The following is a 12569-nucleotide window of genomic DNA, read 5'->3' as shown; positions in this document are numbered from 1 at the left end:
TATATGTGAAACTTTACAGTACTGAAAAGATCATGATCTTCCTATTTTTATGAGACTAGTCTGGTCTGGAACCTTTTGAATTTATATTTACTGATAGTATTAGCATGAAACTGTCTTGAAGACACTCTAAAACTGAAATGTACTCTTGAAAGTTATTCTATTTCTTAGTGATCAAAGGAAGAATTGGTTACATTTCCTGGACTATTATTGATTAAAATAGGTCCCTATAAGAATCTCTAAAAATATTCCATAATCTGTTTCACCACCCAGACTCTACCTTTCACTGCCTCCAGGACCCAATATGCTCCCTAAATATATAATCTGACTAAGTTATTCACTGATGTTTCACCAACAGCATAATTTTAATTATCAATGATGAGCTAGATGATTATTTCATAATATACTTTCATTTCATTAGTCAGGAGAGTGATCTATGAATTCATGTTATTAATTTAACCTGTTGCCAGTCAGTGGAGATATGAAGATAATTAGTAAGTGATAATGATCCTCAAGAAACTCAGTCTTGATGCAGGTATATAAATAGAAAGCTGATGATTCATCAAGCTGCTGACTGTTATAGAAGTATCAATAAAATACTTTCTGTGACTTGGAAAAGAAATAATAAGCAAACTGGGAAAAGTGGAGGGATGTCATCAAAAACATGCTTAGAAATTAAGTAGCATTTTGAGAGGAAGAGAAGGACTTACAGGCAAAAGGGAATTGTGTGCCTAATTTTATGCCTAAAACTTCAGATGGCTTGAGACATCTATTGTTTGAGAATGTAAGGTGACTTGAAGTGGATCAGGATTTTAAAAGGCTTGCCAATTTCAAAGGTAGAATGTGGACAGAAAGTGAAATGTCTTGCATTCTAAGCAAATAAATGCTTTAATCGTCATCTTTTACTCTACCAAGAACCAACACACGTTGAACATAAATGCAGCTCTAAGACTACACATCTTCTATTTAAGTATTTTAAATTGCTATTTTTATTTGTGTTTATGGCAATGATCATTAAAAATCATAATAATGGTTATTATAATGATTATTATGTCTTTAATACCTAAAAGGTAAGACACAGTAAGAAACATCCAATTTAGTAATGGTTTTTTTAATTGAATTAACAAAATAATTCCATGAAATAGGCATAGTAATCACTACTTTACAGACTGAGATAAATTAACTAGCTTACCCAAGTTTCCAGAATTATAAAGAAAACTGTACAAAAATTAAACCCATCGTTAGCTGAATTTGAAGCCCTTACATTTTTTATGGCCATTATTATTTTAACTCTCAAATACAAAAATCTATGCTTTTTTACTAAAATATATTGTCATACAACATTGTATAATTTAAGGTGTACATTAACTTGATACATTCATATACTGTAATATGATTGCCACGGTAATGATAATTAGCACTTTTATCATGTTACCTAATTATCATTTCATTTTATGGAATAATTAAGTGCTAGTTTCTTAGCAAGTTTGATGATTATAATACAACATTGTTGTCTATAATCGCTATATTGTGTATTAGAGCTCTAGGGTTTATTTGCTGTTCATCATAGATTTGTATACTTAAATAACATCTATCCTACCCCCCACTCCCTAACCCCTGGTTGACACCATTTTATTTTCTGTTTCTACTAGTTTAGGTTTTTCAGATTCTGCATACATGTAATACCATACTGAACTTGTCTTTCTCATTTAGCATAACACTCTCAAAGTCCATCCATGTTGTCACAAATGGCAAGTGAATGGATAAAGACCATGGAATATTATTCAGCCATAAGAAAAATCTAGAATGTTTCTTGTGACATAGATTTGAACTACTCCTTGAAGTATTACTTTTCATTATATTATATTTCATTATATTACTACTTGAAGTATATGTTGTTGTTTCTGATCAATAATTTACTTCACGGAACTGATTCAGTAACAGTAATTTTCAGAGGATTATAAAAAAAAAAATCAAAAGCTATTGGTGTCATGGGTTGTTTTCAGTTCAGTTTAAAAGCCAGACAACTGGGACACCACTAATATTTTTTCATGAAAGATAAGAGTTTAAATTTTTATGTTTTATAATCTTCCATTAATGAGAAGAATATGTTTAATAATTTCATCATGAAAGAAAAGGTGTATATTTTCAATTCATCAGAGTGCATGGAGTTGAGTTTCCCAAACAGAAATCAAACGGCTTTTACTGAAGGACATGATGTTTCAAAACAACGTTGTTACCACTAAGCAACATTGTCAGAGGTATTTAGGAAGGCACATGTAACTTATGCTTTTTTAAATAAACCCAGTCTAGTTTAGGTTGTTTACAAAAGGCAGAAAAATATTTCCCAAATTATCAGGACTGGTAACTTATACCCTAAGAGGAGTGAATGAGTTTTATCTTGGTCAACAAAAACTGACCCATAATGAAAGAAGATATTCCTAGTTAAGAGTTACTTAAGGGCACCTGGGTGGCTCAGTAGGTTAAACATCTGACTTCCACTCAGGTCATGATCTCAGGATCCTGGCATCTGGATGGAGCGGGCTCCATGCTCAGCAGGGAATCTATATGACCCTCTGCCCCTGCCCCTGCTTGTTTGCTTTTTCTCTCCCTCAAATAAATAAATCTTAAAACAAAACAAAACAAACAAACAAAACCTTAGAGCTATATTAAAACTAATACCTTAAAATGTCATGTTGACTGAAAACACTGCTTTAAGTGTTTTTTCTAGAAAAGACTTTCATTTGATGATTAAAGTTAAATATACTGATATGGTGGAATGCCTGGGTGGCTCAGTCGGTTAAGCCATTGCCTTCAGCTCAGGTCGTGATCCCAAGATCCTGGGATCTTAACTTGGTTTATCAATTCTGAGCTACTTATATTTATAATTTTGACAGTGAGCCATAGGTTGTACACAATCTAGCTCTGGTTTATTACCAATCAATTGTCAGTCTTATTAATTCCCAGGATGCTCAGGGCCATTCTAATAGGCAACCTGGATTCAACCAGAAAAATGCCAAATTTCATCACATGAACTGAATTTAACTGAAGGAAAGTACAGAAACAACACTTTCCTACTAATTGCTGTAAGGTCTATTCTTAAAGAGAAAATGGTCCATGCTTAAAACATAACATGAAAAGTTTTATGGAGATAGAATTTCAGGGATTTCAAAATAGGTGTTGCCCTAGTGTATTTAGGCTGTTATAAGAAAATACCATAGAGTGGGAGGCTTAAATTAAAAAAAAAAAAAAAAAGTACTTCTCATAGTTTTGAAGGAGGCTGTAAAGTCTTAGATCAATGTTCTGGCCAATTCAGTTCCTGGTGGGCACTCTCTTTCTGGCTTGCAGATGCCCACCCTCCTACTCTGTCCTCACATGTCCTTTCTTTAGGGCATGCAAGTAAAAGGAGATAAAACTCTCCATTCTTTATGGACATTGGGGAGGGTATGCGCTATGGTGAGTGCTGTGAAGTGTGTAAACCTGGAGATTCACAGACCTGTATCCCTGGGGCTAATAATACATTATATGTCTATTAAAACACCAATAACAACAACAAAAACCCTCTCTGTTCTTCCTGCAGGGCCGCCAATCCTATCAGATAAGATCCCCACTCTTATGACCTCACTTAATCTTGTTAACATCCTGAAAGCCTGATCTCCAAATACATTGTCAGAATAGTACATCCTACTGTAAAGTTTCACAGGCCAGGTAAACACAACACCAGGCAAGGTGGGCGCAAGGCAAGATTTATTAAAGGCACTCTCCAGTGAAGTTTCAGGGCTCGGGAGAAGGGGAGCCAGGAAAGTTGCATGGGGAGGAGGTGGGCACCCTTGGGCAAGGTTCCTCCACTCTGGAAAGGAAAATGGGGGAAGTCATGCTGGGAGGGAGTTGGCGGGGGTCTTTTATCGGGCCAAGGTAGGGCATGGGCTCACATCCATATATGGTAAGGTATTTGGTGATCCGAGGGTATGGGGTGGGGGGTCCTGATACTTCTGTTTCCTGCGTAGGTATCGGGTTACCTATGGAGCCATGACCTGGGCATACATCCTTTTGGTGGGAGAATCAAAGGTTAAGGAAAGGGGTGGGGGAGGGGGCTGGAAGATGGCAGGCCCCGGGGGTCATTTCTATTGTTCCTCCTGCATTCCAGGAGCCCGCTGACCCAACACCTACTTGATTTCAAAGAAGTGACCAAATTATCTAAACTCAGATGCATGATAAATATTTGCTATAAAGGATGATTAAAAAGAAGGGACTTGGAGAAATAAAAGGAGAAGGGGGGAAATGTTATAAACAACGTTTTCAAGATAAAATGAATAGAAGTATGTTATGAAGATGATTGCAGTATAGGCATATTGGAAAACAAGGGTAAAGAAGTAATTAGGGATCACGTTGTGCAGGGCCACTACTGAAAATCTGAGTGTGAAATATATCCTTTAAGTCATAATTCTCATTTGAGATATTATAATACATTAGAGTGCTCAGGAAAAAAAATGTTACTAATTAATTTCTAAAGTGGACACATAGTTTGTGTTTTTAAAAATATGAATTAGAATGAGTTCCAATTTAGCCCCTTGGTAAGTCACATTCACTAGCATGATGATATACTCAAATAGTGGGGGAAAAAATCACTTGATTATACACTCTTGCCATGAATTATACACAACATAATTCATGGCTGTGGGTCTTACACATATTGGAATAAAATTTTTTATGGTTATTTTCAGACAAAATTAAAAGTACGTTGGGGACTTCTGTTTTGAGCAAAGGAAAGCCATTAGAGGTATTTATACAGGGTGCAGAAACTATAGAATGGTATTTTCAGGAGAGTGAATCTTGGAACAGCGGGTCAGGTATAAGGAAAAAGGAGTTGAAAAAGGAGACTAAAAAGCAGAAAATATTTTAATCTATTGTAACATTCTAGTTTGTCCTGATCTCCAGTTCTTCTACCAGAAATAAAAGGCTATAACAGACTATCTCATAACACAATACAAATGTAGATATTATGTATATGCATACATGAAAACATACATAGAAATATACGTATGTATACTTGTATACATGCACATGTATATTTATATATATTTATATTCGTTTGTGTTATGAGTGACTATACAAACAGATACTTCTTTTGATAAAGATTTATATTACTTGAAGCCCATAAAAATATATGATTTATAATAAGAGTGTAATATAATATATTACATAGAATAGATAGTATTTTATATATATATATATATACACACACACATATACACACACACACACACATATATATATCATAGAATATAATATAATAGGATGATAGTTTTGGAGAATTCAGTGTAACTGGAAAACCACTGAGAAATTATACAGCGATTTTCAATGTACAGACTCATTAGCATGAATAAAAGATACACCAAATGCCATTTACAACCCCACTCCAGGAAACATTCAAGTACTGTCTTCTATGGTTTGGCCTCATTTTAACCCTGTAGATTAATGTTGTGTGCCTGTCAGAATAAAAGAGGGAAATTGTAATATCAAAAATGCAAACTCTACACATTGTTTAATGCTTTGAAAGAAGCCAAAGAAAACATTATTTTGAAATGTCTGAGGAGAGAAGAGAAAGAGGACTTAAATTCTAAAGTTTAAAAGACTGGGGAAATGGTGTGTCAGCCTTGATCCAGTGATGTTGGATTCCAGGGGACTGAGGTCTTGGAAGCTGCATGCTTGTCAGCATATGCAGAAAAATGAGCATGTCCAGTGGAAGTTCCCATCAATGGGTGTGGGAATGCAGATGATGACAGCCCACTGGAAGTCACCAGTCGGGATTCTGGATGAACATACACACAAGAAGACGTAGAAGTGCTACCTGGCCCCATGCTTTCAAGTGGCCCATCCACATTTCTCAAATTTACAAAGACATACTGCCCAGTATCTTTCCTGCATTTTTTCAGGGAAACATTTTTCGTTGTTAGAAAGTGGGAAAGATAGACCTGGAAATTTATGAATCAGGATCACTGACAAACGTTATTATGGGGAAGGCCAAGCTAAATTTTAATTTAAAACAATAAAGCATGATGTTATTTGTACTCTAAGCATAACTAGTCAATGTATAACTTTTGTAGTTAAACAGCTTACAGAATTAGCAAATTCATGACTTCAGGAAAAAAAAGTAGGAAATTGAAACACTCAAGAAGGACATTTTACTTAACTTAGAGTTATTTTCAGATTGGAAATAAGAGCAGAAACAAAGTTAGAATTATGCAATCTTTTGTGTACCATGAATTATATTTACATATCATGACCCAATAAAATTATATAATGAATAGTGATTTTATACACATAAAATAGCTTAAATTCAACGTGTTCTTGATTTATGTCTACTCTTAAAGTCATAGAAAGAGCAGTACACAAATTTATTTATGACTAAAGACTGTTTTTTCCCCAAAACTAAAATACAATAAAAAATAAGAACGCCAATAGCATATTCCATTTGTATTAAAAAATAAGTGATCTTATTTGTAGTCCAAAGCAGTTTATCAAAATGAAAAAAGCAATGAAAAGTGACTGTCAGGGAACTATAGGAAAGATTATATTTTTAGAGCATAGCAAAATAAACATAGCGCATTATGTTATTCTTCCATACTAGGATTAATTATTGGACGATCCCTTAAAGTGACCCCTGTGATTATAAGCATAGCCACAAGACTAGTCATGTTTTTGCTATTTCCCAAGGAAGATGATATTTTGATGAATTCTGCATTTCCAATTTAAACAAAAAGCATAAAAATAATTCTAATGAAATTAATGAGATTAGTGCTAATGTAGTTTCTAAGTACTAAAATAGTGTTTCGAATGTGGGAACAAAGACTATCAAAGTCAGTTCAGGATAATGCTGAAAATAGAATGCTTTCCTCTCTTGACAGTTTTTTCAGAGAGAAGAAATGGCAAGGGAGACAAATTTTCATTTTACTTCGGTCCCTTAAATTAACACCTTTGAACCCTAATTATGTTGGTAAATGAAAATATGTGTGTATGAGAACACACACTAATGTTCTCAAGATAGATTGATCACAAAATAAAACAAAAGATAGAGATGTGACAGAAGATAGAATAACAAAAGCTAAAAAGTGATTGAGATCATTGGATTGGCAGAGACATTTTTTAGATAAAGAGACTTTTAATCTTTAATTTTACTTAGTTCATGCAAAGCTAACTTTATACACTTCTGTAAAGACATATGCTTTAGGGGGGAAAAAAAAAACCCTCATGGGAACAGACGTTTTCTGGTTTAGTGTTGGGCTACACTGAAGTTATAGACATGGAGAGGAAGAAAGTTCTATTTCTAAGTGAGTCTGAGAAAGATTGTGTGTGTGTGTGTGCGTGCGTGTTCCCCCTTTTTTTTCTATATCATCTATGCTTTCAAATATAAATTCATTATTCTGGAAGAAAGTTTGTTATGTGATCAAGATTAGTAAACATGTGGAAAGTTTTGTTTTCTACTGTGCAATTTGAAACACTCATTTGTTCAAGTTTGTTTTAAATAACATGACCTTTTGAATGGTTTCTGACAGTGTCTTTTTAACATGTGATATATATATATGTATACACACATGACAGAAGCATGATGTACATTCTTTATTGTTTTGTTTAAAGTAAAGAAAATGTCCTATAATTTCATAATGAGATTAAATATTTACTTAAGAATTTTAGGAAAGGATCAGATAAGTGCAGTATTTTACAAATATTCTTGAGAAGATAAAAATTCATTATATAATGCAATTTTTACCTTAAGAACAAAATCAGGTAAGGACAATGAGAGAACTGAAAATTGTAGACAAATCTCACCTATAAACATGTAATGACCTACATAAAATGTTAGGAAAAAAATGAATCCAATAATGCATTTAAGTTTGATGTCATTAATTAGACTCATGTCAGAATGCATGAACAGTGTAAAAGTTTCTCTATTAATATAACTCAACCTTAAAAATTTAAAAGGAAGAACAGGAAGAACATATAATTATCTTGATAAATGCAGCAATTGAAAATTCTTATAGGTGTCACTTCTCACAGTGATCAAGAGACTATCTCATAATAATTGCTTTCATTTAGCCCTATCTTTTAAAAAAGATTTTATTTATTCATTTGACAGAGAGACAGCACAAACAGAGGAAGAGGCAGAGGGAGAGGGAGAAGCAGGCTCTCCACTGAGCAGGGAGCTTGATGCGGGGCTCAGTCCCAGGACCCTTGGGATCATGACCTGAGCCCAAAGCAGGTAGTTAACTGACTGAGTGACCCAGGTACTCCAGTATTTAGCCTTACCTTTGAAAATCATGAAAAGAAAGTATTATTCATTCTTTATAAAATATAGAACTTTTTGAAGCTATCTTTATATTCTTGAGTCACCAATTCCATGAAGCCTAATATTTTGAAAGAAAATAATTAATAGAATGAACTTTAAGTATCAAACTCTTATTATTATTGCTTAATTCCTCCATTAGTGTGGAGGAATTGGAGAATACATAAAAGAAGGTTGCAATCACAGGTTTCTTAATCTTCCTTATTCACCTAAATTAGTAATTCCTTTTTACCTTCAGGTGTTTTTTCCTGTGATAGTTATTTTTACATGTCAACTAAGCTAGGCTAAGGGATGCTTACATAGCTAGTAAGGCATTATTTCTGGGTATGTCTGTAGAGGAGATTAGCATTCAAATCAGTAGCCTGAGTAAGGAAGATCACCCTCCCCAGTGTGGTTGAACATGGCCAATCTTTATAGGACCTGATAGAGCAGTAAGTTAGAGAAAGGGTACATTCACTTTCTCTGCTTGAGCTGGAATTTCATCTTCTCCCATCCTTAGACATTGATGTTTCATAATTCTTGGGATCTTAGAATCAAGACAGGAACTTACACCACGCTCCCACACCCACCCCATTCTCAGGCCTTTGGGACTAGATTGAATCACATCACAAGCTCCCAGTTTGCTGATGACAGATCAAAGAACTTAGTTTCCAAATTACGTGAGCCAATATCTGTAAGAAATTCCCTGATATATATCCATGTATATTCTATTGCTTTTGTTTCTCTGGAGAACCTAATAAACTACTTAAATCTATCTTTCTTAGTTAATTAAAAAAAAATCTTCCAGAATCCATTTCTTGACTTGTCTTTTCCTTCCCCTATGCCTCTTAACACAACGATCATGGTTATTTGCAAAATTTATATTAAATAATCTAATTTTCACTTTTCTATTTTCTTGGCAGCAAAAAAGAAAGATGCATTGGTACAATTAGGGTCATAATATATTTAGGATTTCTAGCTTCAGCAACAACATAAGCAAACTTGATAATTTAAGAAATTAAGCTTTCACAGTTCTGCACCTATAGAAACCATACAAAAACCATAAAGGATTATAATATTTAACTAGAAATGAAGATACATATATAAACATCCTTGACTTTGTCCCTTCTTGTGTTCTCTGACTTTAAACCCACAGCGTGAAGATGATAAAATGCCAAAGCATTAGCACAATGGCTTTCCAATTTTTCACTTAATTTCTCTAAAAGTAATTGCATTTTTTAAAGACTATGACAGTTTTGGTTTTGGCTGGTGTTCTAAAGGCAATGAGTACAATTGATGCGAGAATCCTGAAGCAAATAACCTATCCAGAACATGCCGAGAGGCCATGTAACTGGTCTAACAAGTGTTAGTGTGCTTTCAGTTCCAAACTCATATTAGTACATGAGGTTGCAGAAGTCAGGAAAGAGGCATTGCTTTGTGCAGAATTATTGAAGCTTGGTGGCCATTCTCCCCTATCATACTGCAAGTATCATTATTTCCCAGTGTAATGTTTTACCTGCATCTCTTTCTTCAGATTCTGACAACAGACAACACCACCCATTAACCCATTTTCCCTGTACAGTTCTTTGAACTTAGTAAGCACATTATATTGAATATATTAGAGGTCCAATAAAAATGCTACTTACCAAATAAAATAACACAGGAAAAAGATGAGGAAATAGTCGCTTTTATTGCATTTGAAATTGAAATTAAATCCAGTAAACAAAATCATGGAGCCGAAATAGACAATATATATCATTGGCTGGACTTCATTTTGTAGATAAGAATCTGCTTTAAAAAATATAAAAAGATAAATGATTTACTCAAATGTAATTAAAAAGGAAGAATATATGAGCTTTAGAATAAGTTAATAGTGAAAAATAGAATAAGTTAATAATGAATTTAAAATATGTATGTGTGGGGCACCTGGGTGGCTCAGTGGGTTAAGCCTCTGCCTTCGGCTCAGGTCATGATCTCAGGGTCCTGGGATCGAGCCCCACATCGGGCTCTCTGCTCGGCGGGGAGCCTGCTTCTCCCTCTCTCTCTGCCTGCTGCTCTGCCTACTTGTGATTCTATCTCTCTCTCTGTCAAATAAATAAAATAAAATCTTTAAAAAAATATATGTATGTGCAATCCTCACTTTCTAGCAACTAGAAATGAATTCATCAGGGAACTCAGAAATGCAGAAATAAATCTTGTAAGCCAGGATCTCTAGATCTAGATCTAGATCTAAAGATCCCAATTTGATAAATCAAAAAAAAAAAATCTTATAGTCTGAGTGGTACTATTAAGGTTTAAATCTTTATCATTGGGGTTTATTATTTCCCCAGTTATTGGTATCCAGAATATGTTATTCTTTAACAGCTTGTATAATGGTAATGCTACTTGTGTTTAAAGTAAGTATGATTTCATCTGTGGAACTAAATTAGAGGCGATATATAATGTTCAACTAAACTTGTCTATAAAGCCTGTTGGTGAGTCTTCACTCTATCCCAAATGTCCACATAGAATAAATAATCAAGTCTAAAGTTGTCTTTTGGTAGTTATCTTCTGTTACAAATTTAGGTTATATATTCTGTGACTAGGAATAAGGGATCAATTTAGTAAAATAACAATGATCACTTTAATAAAGGTAAACAATGTATTGTGTGATGGCAGAGGGAAAATGTGAGAAAGCCAAATAAGATTATTTCATGATAAACCATGTAATGTGGAAGTAGAAGTTGGGAAATGTAGAGACATCAGTTAAAGTTATTTTACAATAATCCATACAACAGGAAAAGGTAAAGCTGGGCACTGCCTCCTTTTGGATATATGTTTTTTTAAACATATGCTTATTGTCTGTGTTTACTTTCTCTTGAATCTAGTATACTTTAACGTTTTTACCAGTATTAGCTCCTTAAATGATTTGTTTTTTTAAATTAACCATGCCAATGTGCTCAGGGAAAAAAAAAAATACATGTCAAATCTGAGGTTAACTTATTTCTGGGTTTCCTTCTTACATTTATCCCCTAATAATTTTCATTTTTTATTTCTTTATAGTTTCTCAGACTTAACAATTTAAATGTTTATACATGTTTCTTCCCATCCATTATAACTGTTTCCTTTCTTGTCCAGAAAAATAATTTACCTTTGCAGACACACCTCACACATCACTTCTGTAGACCATTCCTAAAATCTTCTTAAGCCTTGTTGGCTTCAATTCTTGCACTTCTACTTTTTTCTTCTAGTAGATTCACTATCTACTCAACTCTATGAAGAGAAAGGTTATTCCTTAAAAATCTTTAGATCCTTGCATGAAATACTGTGCTGGAAACATGTATTATTCAATTAATTTTTGAACTGAATTAAATCAAAGGGTATTTTATATAACTAATTGTTATCTCAATTGATTGTGTATAGAGGTATGGAAAATGTAAAGTGAATTCAAAGATGATTTAAGAGAGTAAGCAGTCATGAAATATCCAATATCTAGTAAATTATTTGGGAATGGAAAGACATATAACTCAAGTGGGAAATTATGGGTCATTAAAAGAGAGGAAAGGCATGCATTTATATCTTAGCTTTTTATCTTGAGTTTTTCCAATGTCAGTGCAATGAACTATGTAATGCATAAAAGAGGGAAACATGGAGATAGGTACTTGAATTTAGATGAAATATCCTTTAAAATCATAGAGTATTATAGATGTTAAGCACTTCAATGATTTCTTGGCCCTGTCAAAAACAAGTATTTGATATAATCTTTCCAAGGGGAAGGAGTACATTTTTTTCATTATTTTTTTCCAAAAATTAATGAAAGCACTCATTGCCGTATGTTTTATTGAGCTACAGGAACTAACTACTCCCATTTTTCTCCTCCTCATCATCTGCTCAATAATAAACTTGTTGCGATCATGACAATATTATTCTTCATCATTTAACTAACATTTATGCATGATATTCATCTTGATTTATACAAAATTAAATCATAAATGATGTTTATGACCTATCTTATACAAGAGACAATTATTCAGGTTAATTAACATTTAATAAATTTCTTTTATTTTGTCATGTATATGTTGCATCCCAATTCAGTTCCAAATGATGTGGAATGTGGAATGTCATACTAGTAAATATATTTTAAAATATGATTGTGCTCACAAATAGCAATTAATATATCTAAGGAATTATACCTTTGCTGTTCCTTTAATTGAAATGTCTTTTTCTTTGTATAAGAAAATTTAGTAAAAGTTTTTTATCATAAAAATTT

The sequence above is a fragment of the Martes martes genome, assembly GCF_963455335.1.
Source record: "Martes martes genome assembly, chromosome: 2".
Lineage (NCBI taxonomy): Eukaryota > Metazoa > Chordata > Mammalia > Carnivora > Mustelidae > Martes > Martes martes.
This window is presented reverse-complemented; position numbering follows the sequence as displayed.